The sequence below is a fragment of the Culex quinquefasciatus genome, chromosome 2 (genome assembly GCF_015732765.1).
Source record: "Culex quinquefasciatus strain JHB chromosome 2, VPISU_Cqui_1.0_pri_paternal, whole genome shotgun sequence".
NCBI lineage: Eukaryota > Metazoa > Arthropoda > Insecta > Diptera > Culicidae > Culex > Culex quinquefasciatus.
The window spans coordinates 11,336,233-11,353,100 of NC_051862.1; the positions used below are offsets into that span (position 1 = coordinate 11,336,233).

At 35.1% G+C, this 16,868-nt stretch overlaps 1 protein-coding gene across 2 annotated transcripts in view; it reads right to left on the reverse strand.

Annotated features, from left to right (window-relative positions):
- The window catches only part of LOC6053422 (mucin-2), a 95,750-nt gene extending 79,648 nt beyond the window's left edge, over window positions 1-16,102 (reverse strand). For both annotated transcript variants that reach the window (XM_038253381.1, XM_038253380.1), the window contains exon 1: window positions 15,272-16,102. The gene's annotated coding sequence lies outside the window, so the exon portion shown is untranslated. The remainder of the gene's footprint in view (window positions 1-15,271) is intronic.
- Window positions 16,103-16,868: the final 766 nt, after the last annotated feature.

Below are 16,868 nucleotides of genomic sequence, written 5' to 3' on the forward strand. Positions count from 1 at the left end.
CGTAAAAACGTAATTTTCAAGTTATATTTTTTATGAGTTTTTGTCTTATTAGAAACATTCCAAGCATTTTTTCATATATCATTAGTTCTTTATGATAAGTAGCAGAACACTGAATTCCATATTAAACAATAGTAGTTTAGTGAAAATAAACAGAAACAAATTTAATAAAACTGTCATAAGATATTTATTGTGAGATTTATTCATTTATTCATTCAAATATATTTCAAATAAATGTAATGAAAATTGACTAATCTTTAGAAATCTTTAAATGAAATTTGGGTTCAAATGAAAATGGACAGCAAATAATAATTAATAATAAAACCAGCGTTGTCTGTACTTTAATTTATTTCGTAATTTACATTTTGATTTGTTATGAAAATTGCAATCTTTATGCAGCAATTCCCCACGAAAACAGCATGGAAAAAAACAAAAGTCCTCGGATCGGGCTCAAAATTTTTCTGGGGGTTTCCTGGCTGAAATAATTAGACCCGTATTTTTTTGTTTGGCCATTAGGGTGACCTACGCCGTGTTAGGGTGGTCTGAAAAATGGCCATTTTCGACGATTTTTGCAAAAACCACTTTTTTCGAAAAATCTCCTCGCCCTTTTAACTGATTTCAATTGTCTTATACGCAAATGAAAGGTGATAAGTTGACCTTTCAAAGAAAAATAGTAAGAAGTTTCAAAAATCTAGTCTAACATATGAAAAGGGCTTATGAAACTTTAAAATGCCGTTTTGACGGTATCTGGAACAAAGAGCCTATATCTGGAAATATTTTTATCGGTTTCCCCGGACATTTTTACATAACATACTACAAAATTGGAGGAGTTCATTAACAGGATTCCGAGATATGATTTTTTGAAAATAAAATCCGTGTTTTTTGACGCACCGCGCGCAAAAACCGGAGAATGACGAAATTGGCAAAAAATCAACTTTTTTCACTAAAACTGCGATAACTTTAAAATTTCAGCAATTACCTATACATGTTTGGGTACCAAAATTTTCGTAATTAAGAGACGCAACTCATTCTCGTCGTCATTCTCCGGTTTTTGCGCGCGGCGCGTCAAAAAACACGGATTTTATTTTCAAAAAATCATATCTCGGAATCCTGTTAATGAACTCCTCCAATTTTGTAGTATGTTATGTAAAAATGTCCGGAGAATCTGATAAAAATATTTCCAGATATAGGCTCTTTGGTCCAGACACCGTCAAAACGGCATTTTAAAGTTTCATACGCTCTTTTCATATGTTAGACTCGATTTTTGAAACTTCTTACTATTTTTTTTGAAAGCCCAATTTATCACCTTTCATTTGCGTTTAAGACAATTGAAATCGGTTAAAATGGCGAGGATTTATGATTTTTCAAAAAAAGTGATTTTTGTGAAAATCGACGAAAATGGCCATTTTTCAGACCACCCTAACACGGCGTAGGTCACCCTAATTGCCAAACAAAAAATACGGGTCTAATTATTTCGGCCAGGGAATCCCCAGAAAAATTTTGAGCCCGATCCGAGAACTTTTGTTTTTTTCCATGCTGTTTTCGTGGGGAATTGCTGTATGTAAACATCTTAAATTTGTGATTATATTTGTGCATTGAAACCAATAACGTCAAAATTGTAGTTGGGATGGGGGAGGCGGGAGGAATTATGATCTTGAAAATCAGCCAAGGGGGGAATGGAATGCAAAAGGTTAAGAAACACTGTTCCAGAGCAACCGTTTTAGAACATGTTTTTGAAACATTTTTCATTTTTTCGAAAACTTCTAAAAATGTTACAAAAAAAATGAAATAACTTCAAATGCCCATTTTTATGATAGTTTCTTCTCGTTAGACCTTGACTGAAAAATCCCACACCACTGCAACGCACTGCTGAGTACCCTACAGCAAGGCCGTTGGAGGTCAAAAGGTAAGGAAAAGTACCCCCTCACTAATGATCTGTTGCTGCGTGTTCTACCACACGGAGAAAAAAGAGTTCCCAAAATCGTGAACAAGCGTTCATAAAAATGGGAACCTCGACCAAAGTGTTCAAATTCCATGGTACGATTTTGAAAAACGTACCATGAAATTTGAACACTTTGTTCGCGGTTCCTATTTTCATGAACGCTTGTTCACGATTTTGGGAACTCTTTTTTCTCCGTCACTCACATCAACAAGTCGCGACGCACATACCAAGGAACCAATTCACCCCCCGGTCACGATACATTGTAATTGTGGGCTCAGCTTCGTCGAAGTCAATATGTGATCCGTCCGAAACCGGTCCAATTAAAATTATAACACACACGTTACACTAAAGATCGCGGTCCGGTTCAGCGACGATCTCAAGAGCCGGCACTCCACTCTCATTTGCATCCGTAACAGCAGCAAGTGCTTGCTCGCAAATCTTGGAAACCAGTTCCAATCGAAAGGGAATCGTAAGTCACCACTGCTGCTAGAAGGTTGCCAGCAGTCAGCAGTCGTGGTATATCATCAGCCAACTCTCTACCTCCTCTGCGCGTCGATCTTGGCGAACGATCTAGACTCGCGCCCCGGAGCAAGAGGTTTCCACGGCGTCTGTCCTCAGTTAAGTGGCAGGTCTGCTGCACCTGACGGCTTGTAAAGACTGTGATTAGATTAGCGCTATTGGAGTGAAGTGTATATGGAAAACTATCCCTTAGCATTAATCAGCGAAGCCGACCCAAAGATCCTTCCCCAAAGGCACGTGATGCATGCTGATTAGCGTGGTTCACGTTTCTATGAAAAAGACAAAAGTTGTTATTTTGTCTTGCATCAACCGGAATTTCGTTCTTTTATGTCCCCAGAAGCACTCCTGAAAATTTGAGCCCTTTTGGTAATGTCTAGGAGCTCCAGTTTTAATTTGAAATTTATATGGGATTTTGATTTATTTTCCATGGGAAACTATCTTTTTTTACATTGTATTAGGATTTTTTTTTATAAATCGATGAAATGACTTAATTCTTATAGTAGGAGAAAGGTTTTGAACTGGGGAACAACTTTGTAGAACATACCAACAAGCTAGGAAGTGACCCCTTCAAAAGCCACCATCTAAAAGTATCTGTATCTTTAAAGGGTCACTTCCTAGCTTGTTGGTATGTTCTACAAAGTTGTTTCCCAGTTCAAAACCTATCTCCTACTATAAGAATCAAGTCATTTCATCGATTTATAAAAAAAAATCCTAATACAATGTAAAAAAAGATAGTTTCCCATGGAAAATAAATCAAAATCCCATATAAATTTCAAATTAAAACTGGAGCTCCTAGACATTACCAAAAGGGCTCAAATTTTCAGGAGTGCTTCTGGGGACATAAAAGAACGAAATTCCGGTTGATGCAAGACAAAATAACAACTTTTGTCTTTTTCATAGGAACGTGAACCACGCTAATGCTGATGCTTTTACAACTCAACAACACTTTTACGACCAACCTAGCCCACAGCAGCTACCAGTTGCATTGTTGTCGAATCGAGCGAGACTACCGTAGAATCGACCCCCGTAAATTATTACAAATTATAATAACTTACAGTTATAAACAGGCCGTAACACACAACTTGGCGTGGAAAATGGCGGACACAGGCCCCTGATCGAGTTTTGCAAGTTTCACCCCTAATCCTGAGTGGCACAAGCACACACTCACTCTGCGCGGTCGGCACTAATATCTGTAACTAATCGGAGTTATACTAGGGGCATAGACTAGCCGGTATGGTGAAAATCCGGAATCGATGAGCGCCGCGCGAAAATACACATGGCCACCGGTTGCGTAACTCTGCTGCTGTACACTACTGTCCTAGAGAAATCAGCCAACTCCCCCAGACTAGGTCTCAGAAACAGCTTATCTTGGAGGGGAATGGAAATCTGGCGTGGATCAGTGCCAGTAGGTGTTACAGATAATATCAATGTTGGATTTTGGATTACTGGCAGGAAATTTTGTATTGCAAAATTTATTTTTAATTGCCTTTGAAAATATTTAAAAAAGATTCATAATTTTTCACAAGTGCTCAAATCTGATGATTAGGTTTACATCTCTCTTTTCAAAAACTAAATTTAAAATCAATAGGCATAAATAATAAAATTGGTTACGAAATCGATTTTTTTTTTTTACAAAACAAGAACAGACTTTATTTTCACGGGAATCATCCACCCAAATAATCAAATATCTTTATTTACCCTTTATTTAATTTTGAATAAAACAAGGCTTAATTCTTTTAATTTCTTTTAAAAACCCAAGTATCATTTTTTTCCAGGAGTTCTACAACAGCTCTTCAAGATAGCTACAGCATAGCAGTTTGGATCGCGGTAGGATAAAACTCTCTTCAAGTACTCTTCCAAACTCCTGAAGAAGTTTTGAAGAAAATTTTATCCTACCGCGGTCCAAACTGCTATGCTGTAGCTATCTTGAAGAGCTCCTGTAGAACTCCTGGAAAAAAATGTTACTAGGGAATATACCTTTCAAATAAAATAGTGGTAATTTTTTATTACAGCGAATGAAAATATTACTAGATTCAGTTAGTTTCTAAAAACACTGAAAAATCCGAACAATTCTTCAATGGAACCATCAAGCTTTTTAATTGAAAACTAATCAAATTTACTCAAATAACCTTTGTGATTGAAAAATAGCTATTAAAATTTTTAAGCTGAAATCTGAAGTGTAACCTGATCATCAAAATGTAATAATATACTTTTAACAAAAGGGATAAATTTATTAGTCTTAATCTGTATGCGAAAAATATATGAGCAATTCTCTACCAAAACCGGAAATGGATTTTATTTGTATTTTTTGATTTGGCTCAAACTTTGTGGGGGCCTTCCCTATGACCAAAGAAGCTATTTTGTGTCATTGGTTCACCCATACAAGTCTCCATACAATTTTGGCAACTGTCGATACAAAAATGGTACGTAAATATTCGAATATCTGTAACTTTTGAATGAATTTTCTGATCAATTTGGTGTCTTGGGCAAAGTTGTAGGTATTGTTGAGGACTATTTAGAAAAAAAATAGGTACACGGAAAAAAAATTGCTGATTTTTTTAATTAAAATTTTTTCCACTAAAACTCAATTTCCCAAAATACGTATTTTTTCATTTTCGAGATTTTGTGATATGTTTTAGGGGACAAAACCCCGCATCTTTTGAGCCATAGAAAAACATGGTCAAAAAATCTGCCACCGAGTTATGACTTTTTGAAAAAATAGTGATTTTTGGAAAAACATCGAAATTTCATGCAAAAACAAATTTGACGTGATTTTTAAATGTAAAATTAAATTTCCAATCGAAAAGTACTTCACAGATTTTTTTGATAAAAGGCTCCGTTTTGCCTTCCTCACTGAGGTAAGGCTATAATCCTGCTCCAAAATTGAACTTTTTATTTTAAGCTCGAAAACCCACCTTGATGTATACATATCGACTCAGAATTGAAAACTGAACAAATGTCTGTGTGTATGTGTGTGTGTATGTGTGTGTGTATGTGTGTGTGTATGTGTGTGTGTATGTGACCAATAATGTCACGCAGTTTTCTCAGCACTGGCAGAACCGATTTTGACCAAACCAGTCGCATTCGACTTGGTTTAGGGTCCCATACGGTGCTATTGAATTGTTTGAAGTTTCGATAAGTAGTTCAAAAGTTATGTATAAAAATGTGTTTTTGCATATTTTCAGAAGTTGAATAAATGGCAGTAAACTGAACCAAACATCATCATGCTATACATTGTTAGTTAGGTAATTGAAAGACCTTTCCAACGAGTCCAAAACATTGATAATCTGGCAACCCTGTCTCGAGTTCTGACCACTTAAGTGATATTTATGTACTTTTTTGTAGCCGGATCTCACTTAAATGTATGTAAACAATGTCCGGATCCATCATCCAACCCATCGTTGGTTAGGTACTCAAAAACCCCTTCCAACGAGTATAAAACATTGAAGATCTGGCAACCTTGTCTCCAGTTCTGACCACTTAAGTGATATTTATGCACTTTTTTGTAGCCGGATCTCACTTAAATGTATGTAAACAATGTCCGGATCCATCATCCGACCCATCGTTGGTTAGGTAGTCAAAAGACCTTTCCAACGAGCCTAAAACATTGATAATCTGGCAACCCTGTCTCGAGTTCTGACCACTTAAGTGATATTTATGCACTTTTTTTGTAGCTGGATCTCACTTAAATGTATGTAAACAATGTCCGGATCCATCATCCGACCCATCGTTGGTTGGGTAATTGAAAGACCTTTTCAAAGAGTCTAAAATATTGAAGATCTGGCAACCTTGTCTCGAGTTCTGACCACTTAAGTGATATTTATGCACTTTTTTGTAGCCGGATCTCACTTAAATGTATGTAAACAATGTCCGGATCCATCATCCGACCCATCGTTGGTTAGATAGTCAAAAGACCTTTCCAACGAGCCTAAAACATTGATAATCTGGCAACCCTGTCTCGAGTTCTCACCACTTAAGTTAATTTTATGTACTTTTTTGTAGCCGGATCTCACTTAAATGTATGTAAACAATGTCCGGATCCATCATACGACCCATCGTTGGTTAGGTAGTCAAAAGACCTTTCCAACGAGCCTACAAAATTGATAATCTGGCAACCCTGTCTCGAGTTCTCACCACTTAAGTGATATTTATGCACTTTTTTGTAGCCGGATCTCACTTAAATGTATGTAAACAATGTCCGGATCCATCATCCGACCCATCGTTGGTTAGGTAGTCAAAAGACCTTTCCAACGAGCCTACAACATTGAAGATCTGGCAACCTTGTCTCGAGTTCTGACCACTTAAGTGATATTTATGCACTTTTTTGTAGTCGGATCTCACTTAAATGTATGTAAACAATGTCCGGATCCATCATCCGACCCATCGTTGGTAAGGTAATTCAAAGGCCGAGTTTAAAACATTGAAGATCTGGCAACCCTTTTTCGAGTTCTGACCACTTATGATGCAACTTATGAGCCCTTGAGTGATATGTGTGTTTTTTTGTATTCCGGAACTTAACGAAATTAGAGGAAATTTGTGTCCAAACCCATCATATCACATATCACCCATTGTTGGAAAAGAGTGAGGAAGGCACCAACCACATAGGTGGATTAAGTTAGTTTTTAAGATATAGCCACCGAAAGTATGATTTCAGCGAAATATATGCAGTTGGTCGATTTTTAAAAATAGTGACCATGAATGACCAAATCTATTTTTTTTTAAGTTCAGAAAATGTACTATAAAATTGTCTAAGAAACATTGAAGATTGGATCTCTGGTTGCTGAAATACAGCGGCTTAAACAAAAAGAAACACGAAAATTGAAGTTTTCTAAGTCTCACCCAAACAGCCCACCATTTTCTAATGTCGATTTATCAGCAACTAATGGTCCGATTTTCTATGTTAAAACATGAAACTTTCGTGAAATTTTCCGATCTTTTCGAAAAAAGTATTTTGATTTTATTTTAAATCATGACTAACATTTTAAAAGGGCCAAACAATGAATATTACGCCCTTTTTAAATGCTGGTCTTGGTTTAAAAAAATCGAAAATATTTTTTCGAAAAGATCGGAAAATTTCACGAATGTTTCATAGTTTAACATTGAAAATCGGAAAAAATGCTGAGATATCGATATTAAAAAATGGTGTATTGTTTGAGTAGGACTTAGAAAACATCAATTTAATTAATTAATTAATTTTTTTTAACATTTTTTTCGCAAAGATCGGAAAAATTTCACGAATGTTTCATGTTTTAACATTGAAAATCGGACCATTAGTTGCTGAGATATCGACATTAGAAAATGGTGGGCTATTTGGGTGAGGCTTAGAAAACTTCAATTTTCGTTTTTCTTTTTGTTTAAGCCGCTGTATCTCAGCAACAAGAGATCCAATCTTCAATGTCTCTTAAACAATTTTATAGCAAATTTTTTGAACTTTTCAGAAAAAATATTTTCAGAAATGGTCACTCATGGTCACTATTTTTAAAAATCGAAAAACTGCAAATATTTCGCTAAAATCATACTTTCGGTGGCTATATCTTGAAAACAGAGCCTTTTATCAAAAAATCTTTAAAGTACTTTTCGATTGGAAATTCAATTTTACGTTTAAAATTACGTCAAATTTGTTTTTGCATGAAATTTCGATTTTCCGCAAAAAATCACTATTTTTTCAAAAATTCATAACTCGGCGGCAGATTTTTCGATTAGTTTTTCTATGGCTAAATTGCGGGTTTTGTCCCCTAATACATACCAAAAAATCTCGAAAATTAAATTTAGTTTTTGTGAAAAAAATGTTAATTTAAAAATCGGCAAAATTTGTTTCCGTGTACCTATTTTTTTCTCAATGGTCCTCAACAATATCTACAACTTTCAAAAGTCACAGATATTCGAATATTTAGTACCATTTTTGTATGGACAGCTGCCAAAATTGTATGGAGACTTGTATGGGTGAACCAATGACACAAAATAGCTTCTTTGGTTATAGGAAAGGCCCCCAAAAGTTTGAGCCAAATCAAAAAATACAAAAAATAAAAATGGTCGAAATCGGCCGATTTCGTAGAGAGTTGCTCATATGTGTGTGATATCTTCTAAATTCGAGTTTTTCCATACTAACAAAACAAAATGCGTGTATTGATTTTTGGAAACATTGTCCATCCATTCCTGATGTTCAAAGAAAATGTATTGCTTGTTAAAAAGTATTACCAAATATTTGGAAAACTTTGGTAGAAATATTCGTATCGATTTGATGTATTTTCAAAAGTTTTAGTTTATTATTAGTAAAAATTAGATCAATCTAATAAGGAAACCATACTTTACAAACACTTTTTAAACAAAAAAAATTGAAACCAGCTCCCCGTTTTTCGAACCAAGGGGGGAGCACTAATAATATTACAAGCTCGAAACCAAGATGTTACTTAAATGCTTCAAAATGCTCTTTAGCTATTAAAAAAACGGTTTAAAATTTATTTTTAAAGCGAATTTTTAGGTCGAAGTTCTTCTAGATGTGGAATTTGGTATTTTTCTGAACACAATTTTCTGGAACTTTTTTTTTAGAGATTCAGTTCAATTTTTTACATTATCCATCCAAGTTTGCAAATAATGAAGCATTAGAGTGTAACAAAAATGACCTTTTGGCGGGCATTCAGGGGTTTGTTCCGGTGGGCATACTGAGCCTGAATCCCAAATATGAGCTTGATTGGACGTAACAGGAGCTGGCGCTCCACCCTCCAGTTTTAAATGGGATTTAACCTGTAAAAAAAATTAAAAATGTAAATTTTCGAGGCATTTTGGCCACTAAAGCGTTTATTTTCAACATCACTGACGTGTTGGCCAGATCCTTGCGCATCTTTGGGTATATATAACTTTGAAATTTATCGCGTCTCGGTCGAAAAATCGCGTCTCGGGCGACGCATATCTTTTTTGCCGGGAACATTTTTTTGAAAAAATGCCAAACATTGAAGGTCTGTATCGAGCTCCAGGGGGCTCCAAACTTCAATGTTATATATACCAAAAGATGCGCTAGGATCTGGCCAATACGCTAGTGATATTGAAAATAAACGGTTTAGTGGTCAAAATTCCTCAAGAATGGACATTTTCGAAAAAATCTTTTTTACTGGTTTGATCCCATTTAAAATTGAAGGGCGGAGCGCCAGCTCCTGTTACATCCAATCATGCTCATATTTGGGATTGGACTCAATATGCCCATCAAAACAAACTCCTGAATGCCCGCCAAAAAGTTATTTTTGTTACATCCTAATAGATACATTTTGATTCTTTCCAAACATCGTGGATTAAACACATATTTTTTGTCAAAAATTAAAGAATCTAAATTTTTTTCAAAAAGAGATACAGAATATTCACTTTTTAAATCCAAGCCATTGTTGATTAATAAAACTGACCTTCAAAAAATGACAAAAATGACTGCGCAGGCTCAACTCCAGGGGAAGCATAAAGTTTGGGGTCCCCAGAATCACGTGCATTTTGATTTTTTTTAAAAAAAAGTTTGTCTACAAATTTTATATGGAGAATAAGAGCGGTTCGTCGTTCTTGAATACAACCCAAAAATTGCATGCAATATGAATTTCTAAATTTAAAAAAAATCCGAGCTCCAAACATAGATTTGGTCCACTTGACGAAATGTTAGAAAAAAAAAGGTTCGTCGTTTTCCCACTCAAGTCTTCTCTTGCGGCATTCAGTCAATTTTGAGACCTTGCCTCAAGTGATATTTCCCCTAAGGTTAACTTATACTGACCATGATCCATCAATAAAGATAAACTTTGAAATTCACGATCAATTAACAATTTGGATCGTCTTCAGTGCGCCTCAGGCGCACATGTGACATTAAACTGACCAATTTGTCGTTCTCATGATACTGCAGTGTCTAAGGTCGCCTTTGAAGTATCCCAAGGAGAAATCGATGCTAATCTGGTCAAACAGTCGCGATCTTCCACCGTTAAAGTCCGTTTGAAATGTCAGCTCAACTGAGTTTCTTGTTTTTGCTGGTCAATGCAATTTTTTTTATCTTTTTTTCTAAAAATAAAAACTGCAAGGTTCCACCCCGGCAAGCATCGCTGAATAAAATATAGGTGAATTAATAAAACGCTGGCTTTAATCAAACTTATGACATAAATGTCTTATACCATACGCGCGACAGCACCAGCGGGGCTGACCAAGTGGGGACACCACCGATCGATGCCGGCGCGAGCTCAGGTAAAAGGCTTTTCGTCTGGTGCACATGACTTAACAACACACCGCGTTGCTGGCCGATCGGGAAACTTTTACTTTTCTGCGCGCAATCGACGAGGGCGATTTGCAACTTGCCAAAGCGGGGTTCCCTGGCCGGGACAGCTGTTCCAATCGAGAGCGGATGAGTGGTGAGACAGAACATGGACGAGTGACGCAATTTGGCTTCGAGAGAGAGAGCTTGTTTTTTTCCTTCAAATTTGGAGGAACGGTGTATGAGTTTAAGCCAGACCGGTCCAACTAGCGGTGCTGATTGGTGATAAAACGGTTTTATTGGGGTACTGGTTAAGTTGGTCACCGGTTTTCGATTTTCGCTGCTCCCGAAGGCGTTTTGGCGTTTGTTTGTGCACGAATGAGTTATGACATTGGTTTTGAATAGTGCTCGATATGCATGTTTTTAAATGCAACTGGCGATGTGCAGCGATTTGGATCTAATTGTGGAGCGCAGTCATTAGTCATCATGCATTGTTATTCTTCAGTTATGCATTAGCGATGTTTGTTTGTTTTTCTTCAGATGTCTTTTGTTTTAATGTCGATATTTATTAACGAAATATCATCGAATTGATATTCACATTTTATCTCATACTTTTTTACTTTCACTATTTTTTGGAATAAATTTTAAAAATTTCGAAATATCAAAAGCTAAAAAACGACAGAAACTTGTTTGACCGTGTATGGCAATGAATGGATGAGTAGTTTTATTTTCAAAAGCCTTTCATCCTTTATAATACCTAATTATTTCTGTTAGAGACTAATAAGGATGTAAGAAAAAGGAATGGGTCGTACCACCCCTCCATCACGAGATATGGAAATTAAATTTATTCAGCAATTGTATCGAAAAGAAATTCAAAAATAAGTGACTGTGCCAATTTTGAGCCTTACCGGTTAAGGTTTAAAGGTCGCTATAGATCATTAAAGCTGGGTACAAAAAAAAATCTTACTAAAACGTCTTCTTTAAATCGCTAATAACACTAAAGGGTTAACTCGGATCGTTTTGCGGTCTTGGACAAAGTTGTTTGGCTTAAAATTGTACATATGAATATCACAGTTGACAATAATCCAACACATTTTACGCCATCATTTGGTGGAATTATCTTTTTTGCTTTCCCCTGTAATTTTTTTTCGAAGTTTACCAAACAAAATTCAACGATAAATAGTGACCCTTACATGATAGGCATAGTAGAAGCGCAAAAAAAAATGCAGGCTCTTATATTGAAAAAATATCATACACAAACATTAAAAGAAGTTATGCGATAGGCATAACCGAAATGTCGATGAATAAAGTAATACATGCCAGTTCAGTTAAAATCTGGATTTTTTTATATTTTAAAAAAACGTCAAAAAAACAAAATTTTCTTTTTTTTTGCTTTTTGGTATTTTTGAAACCGCTGAAGTCAGGGGTATTTCGAAAAAGCCCAAAAAGCATAAAGTGGAAATTCAGTTGATTGAACCATAAAAAAACTCCAGAAAAAATTAAATAACCATTAAATTTAAATTTAATTTAAGTGTTTTGTTAACGAATGTTTGAATTCAGACACATTGCATTTTTTTTTTTTTGATGAAATAGATTTTTTTCTGAATAAGACTTTAGTACCATCGAGTAAGACATCATTCAACGTCAAAAGTATCACAAAATGAGTATGACATTCATGGTACTGCCAAAAAAAACCTAAATATCGAAACATTCTTGAAATTATAGTTTCCAACGGTTTCCCGGTTTCCGATCTAAAACCAAAATTGAAAAAAAGTCAATCGCTAAAAACTTTGTTCAAATTGGTAAAAATGAAAAAAAAAATTTTAAATGTGTTTTTTAACGTTTTGCAATTGATCGCAATTCAATAAAAACTACTTGACGAAGTTATTTTGTAACATTAAAATTAGTTCGTCCATCCCGGGAATTCCCGGGAAAAATACCCGGCATTTTTTCCAAAATAGGGAATTTCCGTTTCCCTGGATTTTTTTATATTTTGTCCCGAAAATTCCCGATATTGAAAATAAATTGGTAAAGAAATTCAAATTTGGTTGTGAAAATAGATAATTGTGGAACAGATTAACTATATATCTGAAAAATGTTTTCAATTTTATTTTATATATTCTTGAAAAGATTGCAGTCCCATTGGTACTTTATACCTATATTCCTGATTTTAAATTAAATCGGCATTATATCAGGAATCAATTCAGGACAAATTTATCCAATTAGGACAGATTTTCAAGCTTTTTTCAACGCCTATTCAGGCTGTAGCCCCGATTTTCTAAAAAATCTTTTTGCAATTCCGTCATGAAACTACTTACTTTTCCTGTCATTCTTGAACGACGAAATAGCCTACTTTTCTGTACCAAAAATAAAAGAATCGAATAGCAACGCTTTTCAAAATAAATGCTGAAAAGTTTTACTTTTCAGCACTGAAATGGGTGCTGAAAAGTTGAACTATTCAGCCCTTGTTTCGAAAAGTAACACTTTTCAACATTTTTTTTAATTCGAACGATTTATTGACAAAATACATGAAAATTTGACTTAAAATTTCACTCAACGGGGGTTTTTCGGAATTGCAAAAAATGTTGTATGGAACTCGTTGCAAAACTTGATTTTTTCAGCACTCGTCATATTTATCCAACTCGGTGAACCTCGTTGGATAAATGTACGACTCGTGCTGAAAAAATCCTCTTTTTGCAACTTGTTGCATAAACTACTATTAAAGCTATCTATAAACTGCTTTCCTTGTTTAAATTTATGTGTAGATTATCACCAACTAAAAATATTGAGCTAATTCAGTGATTTTATGACTGTTACATAAAATTCCCGCGATACCAGGAATTTCCGGGATTTACCCGGGAAATTCAAAACCCGGGAAAATTTGACGCTTTAATTAAAATGCTTACAAATAAAAAAAATAGGATGCATCGAAAAAATACACATATTCAGCAATTCCATTTGAAAAGAGCCTAAACCGAAAAAAAGCTGACCGTGTCTGGACCAAAGAGCCTATGTCTGAAAATATTTTTATCGGATTTCTCGGAAAACTTCACATAACATATAAAAAAATGGCGATGTCGAACCGTACGTTTCGGAGATATGATTTTTTGAAAATAAAAACTGAGTTTTTCGACGCGCCACGCGCAAAAACGGGAAAATGACGAAATCCGAAAAAATCAACTTTTTCCACTAAAACTGCGATAACTTTAAAATTTTAGCGATGACCTATAGATGTTTGGGTATCAAAATTTTCGTAATTGAAAGACGCAACTTTTGGTACCATTGTAGAGAAAAATATATCTATTTTGGTTCAATATAAGCAGAGATATACCCAAATTCGTAAAATAAAAAATGACTTTCTCCAAAATTTCAGAATTTAATTCCCATTCTAAAGATGAACACTACCTACTGAGTTTTTTTAATTCTAATAAAATTATTTCCATAAATTTCATCAAAATTTTATATAAGTTTTATGTTTCAGCAAAATGTTTTCATTCTTAAAAATCTTAGTAGGCAGTGTTCATTTTTGAAGTCCAGGAACTTTGAAGATAGTTACTTTTATTTTGGAAAACTAGAAAAAAAAACTATTGTTATGGAAAATTTTTCAAACTTTTCTCTACAATATGATTGATTCGAAAATGTTTTAAAATTTCTTGGTGTAATATGGCAGAAGATTGAAAAAATAATGTTGGGAATCTTTTGGGAAATATAATATAAATAGGTTTAAAATGAAATACTCTAAGTTTAGCAATGTTTTAAGCTGGTAAATTTGAGTTGAAAAACTATTTTATTTGAGGTCAAAAATGTAATTTAGAGTCTCTTGAGGCACATTCATAAGAAATTTGATGGATATGAACATAAACCCATCGATTCCCATCGACTTTTCTGAAGAAAAATCCTAAGAATACGAAAAAAATCTTCAAAAAAAAAGTTGCTCTAGACCCCCCGACGAAATATTTCGCCGGACCCCGCAAAATGTTGGGAATGAGCCCTTCTTTCATGGTGCCAAATATCAGACTTGCCGATTTTTTTTATCTTAAGTTTGTTCTAGGAAACATACCGTGTATACTAAAAAAATAAATCAAGAAAAAATATTTTCAGCTATGAATGGTCAAATCCGGGCTTTCTCGGGGCTATCCAATGTTATCATTGAATATTGATGGAAACTATATTGAATATTCAAATTTAAAAGAAATTCGTTTAAAACATGGGAAATTTGATAATGATGTGTCGCGTGGTTTATGGCTTCTTAGATTGTATGTTAACTGTTGGTACAGCTTATTTGTATAGTTTGATAGAAATTCGTAAATTAACAAATTATTTTCTTATAAACATGAAAATAGTGCACGATAGTATTCTCAATGTCCATTCCTAAAAATCTAATTTAAAGATAAAGTAAATTATACAAGCAAACCTAAAACAACATTCATTTCCTCTCACTTTTCAAGGACATGTTGCCAAGATATCAACCATAAAGTAACTATCCCGATCCGAACCGTGCAATAATTCAAACAATCGCAAGATACCCAATTCACAACAGGTCACACTTAGCTGATACTTTTATAAAGTCACTCTAGCAGATCAATATTTTTACTACTCACTTGAACGGTTTTACTGCACCAGCAAACTATTGCCAAAGAGTTGCCAAAATAACGCCGCGCAGACCTCGCAGCTGCTTTCGATTCGAACCGGACGCGTCCTGCAATATCCTGCACGAGGTTTTCTTATTTCTTTAATTATTTTCGTTTTCTTCCTTTCTTGATTAATTTTCTCGAAAACACTCTGTGTAATTTCCTTTCACTCAACTTTGCACAAGGTCGTTTCGCACACACAGTCAGTGCGGAGGGGTTTTTCCAACTTTTATTTCTTCGAACGGTCGCAGAGTCGTTAATCAATGCTGCTGTGGCGAAAATACACACTTGCTACTTTTCCGAGAAGTTGAGATGAATGCTTTCGTTGAGGATCACTTTTGATGAAAAATCAATCAATAGATCACTAAACACCCGCGATTGAAGGTGAAATCTATCGAGTTCACTTCTGACAATACTTTCAACACTTTGCCTCAAGATCACTCGATTCACTCACGAACGAAAATTTCCAGATATCGAACACTTTTCCAAACAATCATCAATCAAATCTTCCAAATAGAGCCGTTCGTCGTCTTTTTTTCGAACAAATTACTCAACGTGGCCCCAAAACTAATTCGATTTTTGTGTAACCCGATCTGGGCTTTGGTTAATCCAGTCGACCACCAACCAAGTCAAACTAAAATGGTAAACACACTCAGTTTTCCGCCAATTTCCAATCAATTCCACTGGAAAAAAAAAATCAACCTCAAAATTGCAGCAAATCTCCTCGAAGGGGAGGGTAGCTTTAGGACCCGACCACGTCCACCTGGTAGCGCGCGTAAAGTTCGACTAAACCTGCCAGACTTAAACTTGGCCAGCAGAAACGCAAAGTGACTTGGCGCGAACGACTCAAACGAACGAATCGGCGACGAACGGGGGTTAAGGTACTGCAGAAGTAGAGCTCTCGGAAATGTGTTTTATTTTTTCTTCTTCTTCTTCTTCGGTTGGGGACCAACTGCAGGCGGTTGAATTGAGAAAATCATACAGGCGCCTTAGTTGGCGTTGACTGTTGGAATCGAGTATCGCGCCGCTATAGATCCGCAATGCACCACGCGCTGGGAATGCCCGGTGGAGGACCATTCCGGCTGCTTATAATTGTTGTTGATTTTTTCGATTGAAAGAGAAAATAATAAAAAAGGAAAATTGTTTGTCAAGGAAGCTGTTGAAACTTGAAATGAAAAAAAAAAAACATTTCTTAAGATGACTTTGTATTTTTATATTTATCATGTTTTAAGTTAAAAAACGTCGATAATAAACTTTTTTTTGTATTTGTTGTATGTTTATTAGGAAAATAAAATAAAAATTAGCCAAAATTAAAATAAAATTTTGAGAAATATGCCGATTTTTTGGAAAATGACTCATTCGAGTAGCGAAATACAGCAGTTTTTTTTTACTTTTTTTGATGAACCAAATGCCATTTTTTACACAGTCCAAACTTGAATTTTCGCAATCTTTGCTAGAATTTTACTTCGGATTTTGGTGGGATTACCAAATTTTCATATAATCAAACCACATTAAGATTTTTGTATTGTTGGGTCATTGAGGTAAAATATGTCCAAAAACAATCCTA